Source organism: Hypanus sabinus, chromosome 12 (genome assembly GCF_030144855.1).
Source record: "Hypanus sabinus isolate sHypSab1 chromosome 12, sHypSab1.hap1, whole genome shotgun sequence".
In the NCBI taxonomy this organism is placed as follows: domain Eukaryota; kingdom Metazoa; phylum Chordata; class Chondrichthyes; order Myliobatiformes; family Dasyatidae; genus Hypanus; species Hypanus sabinus.
In genome coordinates this window covers 86221013-86237506 of record NC_082717.1, presented here as the reverse complement: position 1 = coordinate 86237506, position 16494 = coordinate 86221013, and the positions used below count along the sequence as shown (strand labels likewise).

The window sequence follows — 16494 nt, the reverse complement described above, 5'->3', positions numbered from 1 at the left end:
TTAAGTGGCCAAATGCCAGGGATTCCCAGAGGTTTGTGGGAAATATTATCCTTTTCCAGGGAGGCTTGGTGAACATCCTCACAGCACTTCTCCTGACCAGATGATAAATCTTTGCTGTGAAAGAAGCTGAGTGCCTGTTTCTAGAGTCTGAAGTCCGTTGATGTAACCTACCCATCAGGATTGAGTTCAGTTTTGTCGAACAGGGAGAGGAACCTTACGTTGGTTGCCTAGTCTGCTGGTATATTGGAGAATTTTGAAGGCACAGCATCAATGATATACCTTAAGCGCTCTGTACTTCATTTACGGAGTGTGCCTTTTTATGTCAGGTTCCACAATGGCAGTTATTTCCAGTCTTGTTGCAGCTACAGGCCTCTTGTCACTAGGTGGTGCTATGGCAGCGCACCACCATGACAACACTTCCATTCAAAGGACCATGCCTCAATACATCATCTCACAGGCTTCCAAATACTCTTCTTGGCTACCTGAGTGCACCCAATGCACTTTTTTTCTACTCAGGAATCCCATACTTCATTCCCCTCACTTCTCATTTCTGGACCCCAGGATAGGGAGTTTGTGGAGTGTCTAAGGGATGTATTTTTGGAACAGCTTGTGCTTGAGTCAACCAGGAACGAGGCTATTTTGGACTTGGTGATGTGTAATGAACAGGAATTGATAAGTGATCTTGAAGTAAAGGAGCCATTAGGAAGTAGTGATCATAACATGATAAGTTTTTATCTACAATTTGAGAGGGATAAGGGCAGATCAGAGGTGTCAGTGTTGCAATTAAATAAAGGAGACTACGGAGCCATGAGGGAAGAGCTGGCCAAAGTTAAATGGGCGGATGCCCTGGCAGGAAAGACAGTGGATCAGCAGTGGCAGATATTCTTGGGGATAATACAAAAGATGCAAAAGCAGTTCATTCCAATGAGAAGGAAGGATTCAAAGAGGGGGAAGGGGCCACAGTGGTTGACAAAGGAAATCAGAGATTGTATAGCATTAAAGAAAAAGAAGTATGACAGGGCTAAGATGAGTGGGAATACAGATGATTGGGAAAGTTTTAAGGAACAGCAGATCTTAACTAAAAAAGCAATACGGAGAGAAAAAATCAGGTATGAGCTCAGTCTAGCCAGGAATATAAAAGGGGATAGCAAAAGATTTTTTAGCTATGTGAAGAGAAAGAAGATAGTTAAGAACAATGTTGGCCCCTTGAAGAATGAATTGGGAGAAATTGTTATGGGAAACAGAGAAATGGCAACAGAATTTAATGCGTACTTTAGATCTGTCTTCACCAGGGAGGACACAAGCAATCTCCCAGATGTATGGATGGGCCAGGGTTATAAGATATCAGAGGAATTGAGACAGATTGACATTAGGAAAGAAACTGTGATGAGTAGACTGGTAGGACTGAAGGCTAATAAATCCCCGGGTCCAGATGGTCTGCATCCGAGGGTTCTAAAGGAGGTGGCTCAGGAAATTGCGGATGCATTGGTGATCATTTTCCAATGTTCCTTAGATTCAGGATCAGTTCCTGAAGATTGGAGAGTGGCTAATGTTATCCCACTTTTCAAGAAGGGAGGGAAGGAGAAAACGAAGAACTATCGCCCTGTTAGCCTAACGTCAGTCGTGGGGAAAATGCTTGAGTCCATTATTACGGACGAAATAGTGGCTCATCTTGATGGCAGAAATAGGATTAGGCCGAGCCAGCATGGATTTACCAAGGGCAAATCATGCTTGACTAATCTTGTGGAGTTTTTTGAGGGTGTAGCAAGGATGTTAGACGAGGGTAAGCCAGTGGATGTTGTGTACCTAGATTTTCAGAAGGCATTCGATAAGGTGCCACATAGGAGATTGGTGAGTAAAATCAGAGCTCATGGCATTGGGGGCAGGGTTTCAACATGGATAGAAAACTGGTTGGCAGATAGAAAGCAAAGGGTAGCAGTGAATGGGTGTTTCTCGGACTGGCTGGAGGTGACTAGTGGGGTACCACAGGGCTCTGTATTGGGACCACAGCTCTTTACGATTTATGTCAATGATTTAGATGAGGGCATTGAAAACTATATCAGCAAGTTTGTTGACAATACTAAACTGGGTGGCAGTGTGACATGCGAAGAGGACGTTAGGAGAATACAGGGAGACTTGGATAGGCTGGGTGAGTGGGCAGATACTTGGCAGATGTCATTCGATGTGAATAAATGTGAAGTTATCCACTTTGGAAGCAGGAACAAGAGGGCAGAGTATTGTCTGAATGGTGTAGAGTTAGGTAAGGGAGAAATGCAAAGAGACCTAGGAGTCTTAGTTCATCAGTCAATGAAGGTGAATGAGCAAGTGCAACAGGCAGTGAAGAGGGCAAATGGAATGTTGGCCTTTATTACAAGGGGAATTGAGTACAAGAGCAAGGATGTCCTTTTGCATTTGTACACGGCCCTGGTAAGACCACACCTGGAATATTGTCTACAGTTTTGGTCTCCAGGTTTAAGGAAGGACATTCTGGCAATTGAGGCAATTGAGCGTAGATGCACTAGGTTGATTCCTGGGATGGCAGGGCTGTCTTACGCAGAGAGATTGGGCTTGTACACACTGGAATTGAGGAGATTGAGAGGGGATCTGATTGAAACGTTTAAGATAATTAAAGGATTTGATAGGATTGAGGCAGGAAATATGTTCCAGATGTTGGGAGAGTCCAGTACTAGAGGGCATGGATTGAGAATAAGAGGTCAGTTATTTAAAACAGAGTTGAGGAAGAGCTTCTTCTCCCAGAGAGTTGTGGAGGTGTGGAATGCACTGCCTCGGAAGACGGTGGAGGCCAATTCTCTAGATGCTTTCAAGAAGGAGCTAGATAGATATCTGATGGATAGGGGAATCAGGGACTGGGTATTGATAGTGAATGATCAGCCATGATCTCAGAATGGCGATGCAGTAGAATGGTCTACTTCTGCACCTATTGTCTGTTGTCTATTGATGCTTTGATATACCCATTTCCTTATCTTTGCTTGTAACAACTCTGTGGCCTCTTTATTCCTCACCTGGTCACCCCCATGCATTAGTTTTGGGCAACTTTCTTGGTATTTGCACCATCACATCTACCTTTGACTGTGCATGATCCTCAGCCCTGGGTACTGCAACCTTTCAGAGATCGTACTTGATTTTTCACTGTCTCAGATAGCTTAAAAATTATCAGCTAAGTATGCATTATTCAATAAATAGATGACTTTGTCTGCGTTGTTCAAAAGACAGACTACATTTCAATGGGAAATGTAGAGAACAAACACAACATATTATTAGGGGAAGATAGTTGATGGGGTAATTGTGGTGACTTTGACGGGGCCTAGTGACATGGTGATATGACATCATACGTGTCTCAATGACAGCAAAACAAAAGAGCTGGTCATTGTCTTTAGGAAGGTGGTGCACATGCTCTTGTTTACATCAAAGTTGTTCAGGTCAAGAGGATTGAAAAAGCTTCAAGTTCCTAGGAGCAAACATTACAAATATGAGTCCTGGCCCAATCACATAGATATCATGATCAAGAGAGTTCACTGGCACCTCTGCTTCCTCAGAGACTAAAGAAATTTCACATGTCCCTTTTGATCTTCACCAACTTTTATAGACTCACCACAGAAAACACCCTATCTAGATGTGTCATGGCTTAGTAGGGCAACTGCTCTGCACAAGACCACACAAATTGTAGAATGTTGTGGACACAGATCAACCTATCACAGAAATCAACCTCCCTCCATGGATTCTGTCTAAAGCTCTCAAAGTTCAAAATAAATTTATTATCAAAGTACATATATTGTAGTTACTACTCTCTATCTTGAGATTCATTTTATTTCAGGCATTTACAGGAAAGATAAAGAAATACAACAATCTAAGTAAAACCATATAAAACGAAGACTGATAAACAAACATTGCAAAAGAAGACAAACTGTGTGCATAAAATAATAATAATACAGAGAACAGGAGTTATAAAGTGGGTCTGTAGGTTGGAGAATCAGTTCAGAGTTGTGGTGAATGAAGTTATCCACACAGTGCAAGAGAGAAACAGGCTCTTCAGCTCATAATGTTGTGCTGAACAAATTAAATTAGTAATCAAAGAGTTAACTAATCTCTTCTGCCTACAGAATGCCCATATCCTTCCATTTACCTCGCATTCATGTGCCTGTATAAAAGTCTCTTAAATATCCCTAATGTATCTGCCTCTACCACAACCCCAGGCAGTGCGTTCCAAGCACCCATCACTCTGTAAAAAATCTTGCTCCTCACATCTCCTTTGAAATTGCCCCCTCTCACCTTAAATGCATGCCCTTTGGTATTAGATATTTTAATCCTTGTTAAAAATATTGTTTTTCTACTCTATCTATTCTCAGCATGCCTGTCATAATTTTATAAACCTCTATCAGATCTCCCCTCAGCCTCCACCATTTCAGTGAAAACAACCCAAGTATGTCCAAATCTCATTATATTACGTCCTCTAATCTAGCTAACATCCTGGTAAACCTCTTCCACACCCTCGTCAAAGCCTCAACATCCTTCCTGTAGCGGGGCAACCAGAACTCTATGCAATACCCGAGCTGCAGCCAAACAAGAGTTTTATGAAGCTGCAATGTAACTTGCTGACTTTTGAGCTCAATGTCTTGACTAATTAAGGCAACCATCCTATCAACCTGTGTAGCCACTTTCAGAGAGTTATGAACTTGGACCACAAAATCTCTCTGCTCATCAACACTGTTAAGGATATTGCCTTTTACAGTGTAACAGTATGAATTGAATGTGCAGATAGTTATTAATGAATATGATATAGTTTGGATCACAGAGACATGGCTCCAGGGTGACCAAGGATGGGAGCTCAACATCCAGGGATATTCAATATTCAGGAGGGATAGACAGGAAAGAAAAGGAGGTGGGGTAGCATTGCCGGTTAGAGAGGAGATTGATGCAATAGAAAGGAAAGACATTAGCCTGGAGGATGTGGAATCGATATGGGTAGAACTGCATATCACTAAGGGGCAGAAAACGCTGGTGGGAGTTGTGTACAGGCCACCTAACAGTAGCAGTGAGGTTGGGGATGGCATTAAACAGGAAATTAGAAATGTGTGCAAAAAAGGAACAGTAGTTATAATGGGTGACTTCAATCTACATATAGATTGGGTGAACCAAATTGGTAAGGGTGCTGAGGAAGAGGATTTCTTGGAATGTATGCGGGATGGTTTTCTGAACCAACATGTCAAGGAACCAACTAGAGAGCAGCCATTCTAGATTAGGTATTGAGCAATGAGGAAGGGTTGGTTAGCAATCTTGTCGTGCGAGTCCCCTTGGGAAAGAGTGACCATAATATGGTGGAATTCTTCATTAAGATGGAGAGTGACATAGTTAATTCAGAAACAAAGGTTCTGAACTTAAAGAAGGGTAACTTTGAAGGTATGAGACGTGAATTAGCTAAGATAGACTGGCAAATGATACATAAGGGGTTGACGGTGGATATGCAATGGCAAGCATTTACAGATCGCATGGATGAACTACAACAATTGTTCATCCCAGTTTGGTAAAAGAATAAACCAGAGAAGGTAGTGGCTGACAAGGGAAATTAGGGATAGTATCAAGTCCAAAGAAGAAACATATAAATTAGCAAAAAAAAAGCAGCACACCTGAGGACTGGGAGAAATTCAGAGACCAGCAGAGGAAGACAAAGGGCTTAATTAGGAAAAGGAAAAAAGATTATCAGAGAAAGCTGGCAGGGAACATAAAAACTGACTGTAAAAGCTTTTATAAATACGTAAAAAGAAAAAGACTGGTCAAGACAAATGTAGGTCCTTTACAGTCAGAAACAGGTGAATTGATCATAGGGAACAAAGACATGGCAGACCAATTGAATAACTACTTTGGTTCTGTCTTCACTAAGGAGGACATAAATAATCTTCTGGAAATAGTAAGGGACCGAGGGTCTAGTGAGATGGAGGAACTGAGAGAAATACATGTTAGTAGGGAAGTAGTGTTAGGTAAATTGAAGAGATTAAAGGCAGATAAATCCCCAGGGCCAGATGGTCTGCATTCCAGAGTGCTTAAGGAAGTAGCCCAAGAAATAGTGGATGCATTAATGATAATTTTTCGAAACTCCTTAGATTCTGGACTAGTTCCTGAGGATTGGAGGGTGGCTAATGTAACCCCACTTTTTAAAAAAGGAAGGAGAGAGAAACCGGAGAATTATAGACTGGTTAGTCTGACATCGGTGGTGGGGAAAACGCTAGAGTCAGTTATCAAAGATGTGATAACAGCACATTTGGAAAGAGGTGAAATCATCAGACAAAGTCAGCATGGATTTGTGAAAGGAAAATCATGTCTGACGAATCTTATAGAATTTTTTGAAGATGTAACTAGTAGAGTGGATAGGGGAGAGCCAGTGGATGTGGTATATTTAGATTTTCAAAAGGCTTTTGACAAGGTCCCACACAGGAGATTAGTGTGCAAACTTAAAGCACATGGTATTGGGGGTATGTTATTGATGTTGATAGAGAATTGGTTGGCAGACAGAAAGCAAAGAGTGGGGGTAAACGGGACCTTTTCAGAATGGCAGGCAGTGACTAGTGGGTACCGCAAGGCTCAGTGCTGGGACCCCAGTTGTTTACAATATATATTAATGATTTAGATGAGGGAATTAAATGCAGCATCTCCAAGTTTGCGGATGACACGAAGCTGGGCGGCGGTGTTAGCTGTGAGGAGGATGCTAAGAGGATGCAGGGTGACTTGGATAGGTTAGGTGAGTGGGCAAATTCATGGCAGATGCACTTTAATGTGGATTAATGTGAGGTTATCCACTTCGGTTGCAAGAACAGGAAAACAGATTATTATCTGAATGATGGCCAATTAGGAAAAGGGGAGTTGCAAAGAGACCTGGGTGTCATTGTACACCAGTCATTGAAGGTGGGCATGCAGGTACAGCAGGTGGTGAAAAAGGCAAATGGTATGTTGGCATTCATAGCAAAAGGATTTGAGTACAGGAGCAGGGAGGTTCTATTGCAGTTGTACAAGGCCTTGGTGAGACCGCACCTAGAATATTGTGTGCAGTTTTGGTCCCCTAATCTGAGGAAAGACATAGAGGGAGTACAGAGAAGGTTCACCAGATTGATTCCTGGGATGGCAGGACTCTCATATGAAGAAAGACTGGATCGTCTAGGCTTATACTCACTGGAATTTAGAAGATTGAGGGGGGATCTTATTGAAACATATAAAATTCTAAAGGGATTGGACAGGCTAGATTCAGAAAGATTGTTTCCGATGCTGGGGAAGTCCAGAACGAGGGGTCACAGTTTAAGGATAAAGGGGAAGCCTTTTAGGACCAAGATGAGGAAAAACTTCTTCACAACGAGAGTGGTGAAACTGTAGAATTCTCTGCCACAGGAAACAGTTGAGGCCAGTTCATTAGCTATATTTAAGAGGAAGTTAGACATGGCCCTTGTGGCTAAAGGGATCAGGGGGTATGGAGAGAAAGTAGGTCCGGGGTTCTGAGTTGGATGATCAGCCATGATCATAATGAATGGTGGTGCAGGCTTGAAGGGCCGAATGGCCTACTCCTGCACCTATTTTCTATTTTTCTATGTCCCTTTGCATTTGACTTACCAAGGTGCAACATTTCACATTTAGCTGAGTTAAATTCCATCTGCCATTTCTCTGCCCATATCTGCAACTGATCTATATCCTGTTGTGTTCTTTGCTAGTCTTCTACACTATCCACAACACCACCAACCTTCGAATCACCTGCAAATTTACAATCCTACACATCTACATTTTAATCTAGGTCATTTATATACATCACAATCAGCTGTTTGCGTCACAGTTTGGAAACATTAATGCCCTGGAATGGAAAAGCCTACAAAAAGTAGTGGATATGACCCAGTCCATCATGGGTAAAGCCTTTCCTATCACTGAGCACATCTATACAGAGTGGCATTGCAGGAAAGCAGCATCCAAGGAATAAGTCCCTTCGATCACACTCTCTGTCTTCCGTAGACAAACCAGTTCTGAAATACACTTATTCCTGTGGTTTCCCCTTACATTCCTTCTTCACCTTTCCTGCCTGTCCCCTCCTGCTTCCCCTCCCCCACCCCTTGATCTTTCCCCTTGCTGGTTTTTCACTTGGCACCTACCAGCCTTCTCCTTCCCACCCTCCCCCACCTTCTTTATAGGGCCCCTGACCCCTCTCTCTTCAGTCCTGATGAAGGGTCTCAGCCCGAAACATTGACTGTTCGTTTCCATGGATGCTGCCCGACCTGCTGAGTTCCTCCAGCATGTTGTGCGTGTCGCTTGTTCCTGAACCTGGTGGTATGGGACTTCTGTACTTGCTGCCTGATAGTTAAGAAGGTTCAATCTTTAGGTGTTAATAATGAAGTAGTAAAATGGATTCAACAGTGGCTGGATGGGAGATGTCAGTGAGTAGTGGGGAAAACTGTTTGTCAGGTTGGAGGCCGGTGACTAGTGGTGTGCCTCAGGGATCTGTACTGGGTCCAATGTTGTTTGTCATATATATTAATGATCTGGATGATGGGGTGCTAAATTGGATTAGTAAGTATGCAGATGATACTAAGATAGGTGGCGTTGTGGTTGATAAAGTAGGTTTATTTAGTAGATTTAGGCCAGTCAGAAGAGTGGGCTGAAAGATGACAGATGGAGTTTAATGCTGGTAAGTGTGAGGTGCTACATTTTGGTAGAAATAATCAAAATAGGACATGCATGGTAAATGGTAGGGCATTGAATAATGCAGTAGAACAGAGTGATCTAGGAATAATGGTGCATATTTCCCTGAAGGTGGAATCTCATGTGGATAGGGTAGTGAAGAAAGCTTTTGGTATGCTGGCCTTTATAAATCAGAGTATTGAGTATAGGAGTTGGAATGTAATGTTAAAATTGTACAAAGCATTGGTAAGACCAAATTTGGAGTATTGCGTACAGTTCTGGTCACCGAATTATAGGAAAGATGTCAACAAAACCGAGTACAGAGAAGATTTATTAGAATGTTACCTGGGTTTCAGCACCTAAGTTACAGAGAAAGGTTGAACAAGTTAGGTCTTTATTCTTTGGAGCGTAGAAGGTTGAGGGGGGACTTGATAGAGGTATTTAAAATTATGAGGGGGATAGATAGAGTTGACCTAGATAGGCTTTTTCCATTGAGAGTAGGGGAGATTCAAACAAGAGGACATGAGTTGAGAGTTAGGGGGCCAAAATTTAGGGGTAACACGAGGGGGAATTTCTTTACTCAGAGAGTGGTAGCTGTGTGGAATGAGCTTCCAGTAGAAGTGGTAGAGGCAGGTTCGGTGTTGTCATTTAAAGTAAAATTGGATAGGTATATGGACAGGAAAGGAATGGAGGGTTATGGGCTGAGTGCAGGTCGGTGGGACTAGGTGAGAGTAAGCGTTCGGCACAGACTAGAAGGGCCAAGATGGCCTGTTTCTGAGCTGTAATTGTTATATGGTGATATGGTGGTAGCAAGAAAAGAGCATGACCTGGATAGTGGGGGGTGGGGGGGCTTTCATGATGGATGCTGCTTCTTATGGCAATGCTCCATGTCAATATACTCAATGATGGGAAGGCCTTTGCCTGTAAGGGTGTGTGCTGTATCCACCACTTTCTGTAGGTTTTTCATTCCTGAACATTGCTATTTCCATACTAGGCTGTGATGCAACCTGTTAGCATACACTCTACTGTGTACTAATAGAAGTTTATGAAAGTTTTTGGTGACATGCCAAATCAATGCAAACTTATAAGAAAGTAGAAGCATTGTTGTGCCTTCTTTATGTTGACACTTACATGCTGATACCAGAACAAATCCTTTGAAATGATAATGTCAAGGAATTTAAAACTACTGACTCTCTTCACCTCTGATCCTCTAATGAAGACTGGCTCACTGACTTCTGGCTTCCTCCTCCTGTAGTTGATAATCAGCGATGTGGTTTTGCTGGTGCTGAGGAAGAGGTTGTTGCTGTGGCACCACTTAACCAGATTTTCAATCTCTCCACTCTATGCCGAGTCGTCACCACCTTTAATTCGGCCAACAACAGTGGTATTGTCAGCGAACTTAAATATGGCATTGGAGCTGTACTTAGCCACACAGTCATAGATACAAAGTGAGTAGAGCAGGGGTCTAAGCACACAACCTTGTGGTGCCCTAAGCTGATGGTGGATGTGGTGGTGTTGTCATTTGCAGACATTGAAGATCCAGTTGCACAAAGTCCAGGTACTGGAGCTTACTGGAGTTTTGAGGAGATGATAGTTCTGAATGCTGAGCTGCAGTCAAAGAAGAGCTACAGGACAATAGTTATTGAGGTAGGGTACCATGTTCTTCTTGGGCACCAGTATGATTGAAGCCTGCTTGAAGCAGGCGGGTACCTCCATCTGCCAAAGCAAGAGGTTATAGATTTTCGTAAATGTTCCAGCCAGTTGATTTTCACATGTCTTCAGTACTCAGCCAGGTCAGGCATCTGGGCGAGTTGCCTTCTGTGGATTCACCATCCACATCAGCATCAGAGACTGAGATCATAGGGTTGCTGGGGGCTTGGACATCCATATTCTGTTGGTCAAAGCAATAAGCATTGAGCTCATTTGGGAGTAAACTTTGTCATCATTTATGTTGCCTGTTTGCTTTGTAGGAAATGATAGCATTAAAGCCCTTTCACATTTGTCAAGCATCCCTCTGTGATTCACATTTAGTCTGGAGTTACTGCTTTTCATGTGAGCTGGCCTTCCGGAGGTCATAACTGGGCCTCTTGTACTTTCCAGATCATCAGTTCTAAATGCCATCCATCTAGCCCTCAGCAGATCTCAAATTTCTTGGTTCATTCATGGCTTCTAGTTGGGGAAGACTGAATGATTTTGTGGGGACACACTCATCTACAAGTTTCATTATGAAGCTTGGTGTCTCGCTGCTTGGTAAAGCAGCCAACATTATCAGATACCCCACCCCCATTGACATTCTCTCTTCTCCCCCCTCCCACTGGTAGAAAATACAAATCTCTGAAAGCACATACCACCAGACTCAAAGACAGTTTCTATCCTGTTATTATAAGATTACAATATTATAGCCATTATTGAGTCCATTGCAGAAAGGGCTGGACTGGCAGCTCAATATTCCAGGGTTCCATTGTTTCAGACAGCACAGACCAAGAAAGATTAAAGAAAGAGGTGTGTTATTAATAATCAAGGAGAATGTCACAGCAGTGCTCAGTCAAGACAGACTAGAGAACTCATCTAGTGAGGCATTATGGGGGGAACTGAGTAATAAAAAAGGTATGACCACGTTAATGGGGTATATTACAGACCATGCAACAGTCCAAAGGATTTAGAAAAACAAATTTGTAGAGATCACAGACTGTTTCAAGAAATATAATGTTGCTATAGTAGGTAATTTTAACTTTTCACATATTGATTGAGACTCCCAAACTGTAGAAGGACTACATGAGATAGAGTTTGTCAAATTTGTTCAGGAAAGTGTTATTAATCAGTATATAGAAGTCCCAATGAGAGAGTGTGTGATTGATTTGCTGTTAGGAAATAAATCAGGGCAGGAGACAGAAGTTTGTGTAAGTGAGCACTTTGCACCCAGTGATCACAATGTCATTAGTTTCAAAGTAAATATGCAAAAAGCTTTAAGTTCCTCAGGGTCAATATTACAAATGACCTGACTTGGTTTAACCAAACAGAGTCTACTGCCAAGAAGGCCCACCAGTGCCTTTAATTCCTGAGAAAGCTGAAGAAATTTGGCCTGTCCCCTAAAACCCTCACTAATTTTTGTAGATGCACCATAGAAAGCATTCTTCTAGGGTGCATCGCAAACTGGTATGAAAGTTGTCCTATCCAAGACTGGAAGAAGCTGCAGAAGATTGTGAACACAGCTCAGCATATCACATAAACCAATCTTCTGTCCTTGGACTCACTTTACACCGCACGCTATCAGAGCAACACTGCCAGGATAATCAAGGGCACGACCCACCCAGCCAACACACTTTTTGTCCCTCTTCCCTCTGGGAGAAGGTTCAGGAGCTTGAAGGCTCAGACAGCCAGATTTGGGAACAGCTTCTTGCCAACATGATAAGACTGCTGAACGAATCCTGACCTGGATCTGGGCCGTACCTTCCAAATATCCAGACCTGTTTCTCAGTTTCTTTTGCAGTACCTTACTTTCCTTTTTCTATTTTCTATTTATGATTTATAATTTAAATTTTTATTATATTTACTATCGATTTGAACTCCAGGGAGCACGAAGCGCAGAATCATATGTAACTGTGATGATTGTACACTCCAGTATCAATTGTTTGACGACAATAAAGTAATAAAGAAAAAGATTCTAAATTGGAGAAAGGCCAATTTTGATGGTATCAGAAAGGATCTGACAAGTTGTAGACTGGGACAGGTTGCTTTCTGGCAAAGGTGCATTTGGTAAGTGAGCGCCTTCAGAGCTGAAATTTTGAGAGTACAAAGCTTGTATATACCTGTCAGAATTAAAGGTAAAGACACCAGGTGTAGGGAACCTTGGTTTGCAAGAGATATTCAGGCCTGGTTAAGAAAAAAAAGAGTTGCATTGCAGGTATAGGCAAGTAGGAACAAATGAGGTGCTTATGGAGAATAAGAAATACAAGAGAACACAGGAAAATAATCAGTAGGCCTAAAAGAAGGCCTTTGCAAGGTAAAGGAGAATCCTACAGACTTGTTAAAAGCAAAAGGATTACAAGGGATAAAATTGATCCTCTGGAAGATCAGAATGGTGATCCATGTGTGGAGGAAAAGAGATGGGGGGATCTAAAATACATTCAGTGCATCTGTGTTTACTCAGGAGATGGACACAGAGTCTATAGTATTAAGGCAAAAAAATTCAACTCTATGCAGATTATAGAGGAGGGGGTGTTTGCTGTCTTGAGGCAAATTAGGATGGATAAATTCCCAGAGCCTGACAAGGTGTACCCTTGGACCCTGCACCAGGCAAGTACAGAAATTGCCAGAACCCTATCAGAGATATTTAAATCATCCTTAGTGACAGGTGAGGTGCTGGCAGATTGGAGGATAGCCAGTATTGTTTTGTTGCTTAAGAAAGCCTCTAAAAATAAACCAGGAAGTTACAGGCCAATGAGCCTGAATCGGTAGTGGGAGAGTTATTGGGAGATATTCTAAGGGACCAGATATATGAGTACTGGATTGACATAGAAACATAGAAAACCTACAGCACAATAAAGGCCCTTCAGCCCACAAAGCTGTGCCGAACATGTCCCTACCTTAGAGATTACCTTGGGTTACCCATAGCCATCTATTTTTCTAAGGTCCACATACCTATCCAGGAGAATCTTAAAAGACCCTATTATATCTGCCTCCACCACCATCGCCGGCAGCTCATTCCACACATCCACCACTCTGCGTAAAAAAAACTTACCCCTGATATCCCCTCTGTACCTACTTCCAAGCACTTAAAACTGTGCCCTCTCATGCTAGCCATTTCAGCCCTGGGAAAAAGCCCCTGACTATCCACATAATATGGAGAGATAAACAATAGTCAGCGTGGCTTTGTGCATGGTAGATCATGTCTAACCAATCTTATAGTCTTTGAGGAAGTTACTGGGAAAATTAATGGATGTTAGCAAGACATTTCACAAGGTCCCACATGGGACCTTGGTCAAAAAGGTTCAGTAGCTTGGCATTCAAGATGAGGTAATAAATTGGATTAGACATTGGCTTTGTAAAGAAAGCCAGGAAGTGGTAGTAGATGCTTGCTTCACAGACTGGAGGCCTGTGACTAGTAGAGTGCATGGGGATCGGTGCTGGGTCCATAGTTGTTTATCATCTATATCAATGATCTAGATGATAATGTGGTTAACTGGATCAGTAAATTTCCTGATGACACCAAGATTGGGGATGTAGTGTTCAGCAAGGAAGACCATCATGGTTTGCAGCAGGATCTGGACCAGCTGGAAATATGGGCTGAGAAATGGCAGATGGAATTTAATGCAGACAAGTGTGAGGTATTGCACTTTGGTAGGATCAGTCAGGGTAGGTCATAGAGTGAATGGTAGGGCACTGAAGAGTGTGGTAGATCTAAAGGATCTGAGAATACAGGTCCATAATTCATTGAAAGTGATGTCATAAGTTGATTGGGTTGTAAAGAACGCTTTCGGCACATTGGCCTTCATAAATCAATGTAATGAGTACAGGAGATGGGATGTTATTTTGAAGTTGTATAGCACATTGGTGAAGCCTAACTTGAAGTATTCTATGTGGTTTTGGTCACCAGGAATGCTGTAAATAAGGTTGAAAGAGTCTTTTTCTCCATGTGCCTTGCACGTTACACGCTTGGGCGATCATGGCTCTCCACATCAAATGATCCCTCTCAGCATCAGTGGTATCTCACACATTTAGATTTGTTAGTTCTTTCACAGCGTCCATGTATTTTCTTCTTTGCCTTCCTCTTCCGCACTTCCCAGGCGTACGGCTTTGTAATGTAAGGCATTCTATTTCTCCCTTTCTGATGACATGGCCCAGGAAATTAAGTTTCCTCTCATTTAGTGTTCTTATTAAAGGACTTTTTGTATGGGCATGTTAGAGTATTGTCTCATTAGTTACCCTATCTCTATATGATATTTTCAGCATTCTTCTAAGAAACCACATTTCTGTTGCTTCTAAGTTTCTTTGGAGTTCTGGTGTTGTAGTCCATATTTCAGAAGCATACAGCAAGATTGACCAGATGTAACATTTTAGTAGCCTAAGCCTTGTTGTCATAGAAATGTGCCTGTTGGTAAACGTGGGTTTCATTTTTTGGAAGTTGGTTCTGGCAATGGCAATTCTTCTTTTTATTTCTACTTTACTTCTATCATCTTGTGATATAAAGCTACCAAGGTAATTAAAGCTGGTCTTTTGTTCAATCTCTTGGTTACTGATGTACAATTGGCAGTTGGGAGTATCCTGCTGTTCTGATATTACCATACATTTGTTTTTTTTACAGTTGATGGTTAGACCAAAATCTGCACTTGTTTGTACTACTTTGTCTAGGAGGATTTGTAGGTCTTCTGTAGCACGTGCTATTAGGGTGGTATCATCTGCATATCTTATATTGTTGATGTTAACACATCCAATATTTATCCCATCTAGGTCTTCTATTTCTCTGAGAATCATTTCACTATGGATATTAAATAATTCTGGTGAGGCAATGCATCCCTGTTTAACTCCTCTTTGAATTTTAGTCCAACTACTTACATTATTGTCAATTTTCACTGCCGCCATTTGATTCCAATATAAATTTTGAAGCAGTTGTTGGTCCCTTCCATCAATGTTTAATTTAGTGAGAATTTGAAATAATATTTCACGATGCACTTTGTCAAATGCTTTAGTGAAATCAATAAAACATAAAAAGTCATCAATTGCCCTTTCTGAAAGCATTCCTAGTATGAAAATTACATTCCTAGTTCCTCTATCCTCAATAAACCCATATTGCAGTCTAGAAGTTTCTGGCCTTAATTTGTTTTTAATTTGACTCAGAACAATTCTCAACAAAATCTTTATTATGTGACTCATAAGACTGATTGTTCTATAATTTTCACAGTCAATAGTTCCAGGAATTTTTGGCAGAGTTATAAACACTGATTTCAAGAGATCGTCAGGCAATACACCAGACTCATATATGCCATTAAACAGTTCAAAAAGAATACCTATGCCCAGATCTTCTAGGACTTGTATCATTTCCACTGAAATTTCAACAGGTCCGGTGGTTTTACCATGTTTCCTGCTTTTCATTGCTGTAGTTATTTCTTCTTTGGTAATAGGTGGGCCAGAATTAGGGTGTTTAATATCTGGGGGTTCCCCTCTATTATCTTCAAAAAGCTGCTCCATATACTGAACCCACCTCTCACATACTTTACCTGGATCTGTTAGGATGGATCCATCTGCTGATCTTATGTATCCTGTAGAGGAGGTTTTCTTAATTCCAGTAATTTCCTTAATTTTTTTGTGCATTTCTTTGCTGTTGTTAATATGGCCTTCTACTTCATTGCATTTTTGATTCAGCCATTCTTCCTTTGCAATATTGCACAATTGTCTGGTCTGTCTGTCTAGCTCTCTGTATTGCACTCCGCTATTCTTCACTAACCTTCTTTGTTCCATCAGATCTAGAATTTCTTGGGTTAGCCACCTCTTCTTGTTGTGTTAGATTTCTTGTACTGGGATTTTCTCCTCTGCTGATCATTCTATTACATATTTAAGTCTGTCCCAAATAGGTGTTGCTTCATTTTTGTTGAGGTGTTCTTCTACAGCTGTTTTGAATTGTTGATTAAGTATACTATCTTTTTTTTGAGAAGGTAAAGAGAAAATTTACAAGTAAGTTTCCAGGTCTGGAGGACCTGAGTTATGTGAAAAGATTGAATAGGTTAGGACTTTATTCCTTGGAATGTAGAAGACTGAGAGGAGATTTGATAGAGGTATACAAAATTATGAGGGGTATAGATAGTGTAAATGCAGGCTTTTTCCATGGAG

The 16494-nt window shown here is 41.5% G+C and overlaps 1 protein-coding gene across 2 annotated transcripts in view; it reads left to right on the top strand.

Moving 5' to 3' along the window:
- The window catches only part of adgb (androglobin), a 226354-nt gene that overhangs the window by 168004 nt on the left and 41856 nt on the right, over positions 1-16494 (top strand). The gene's annotated exons all lie outside the window — the stretch shown is intronic.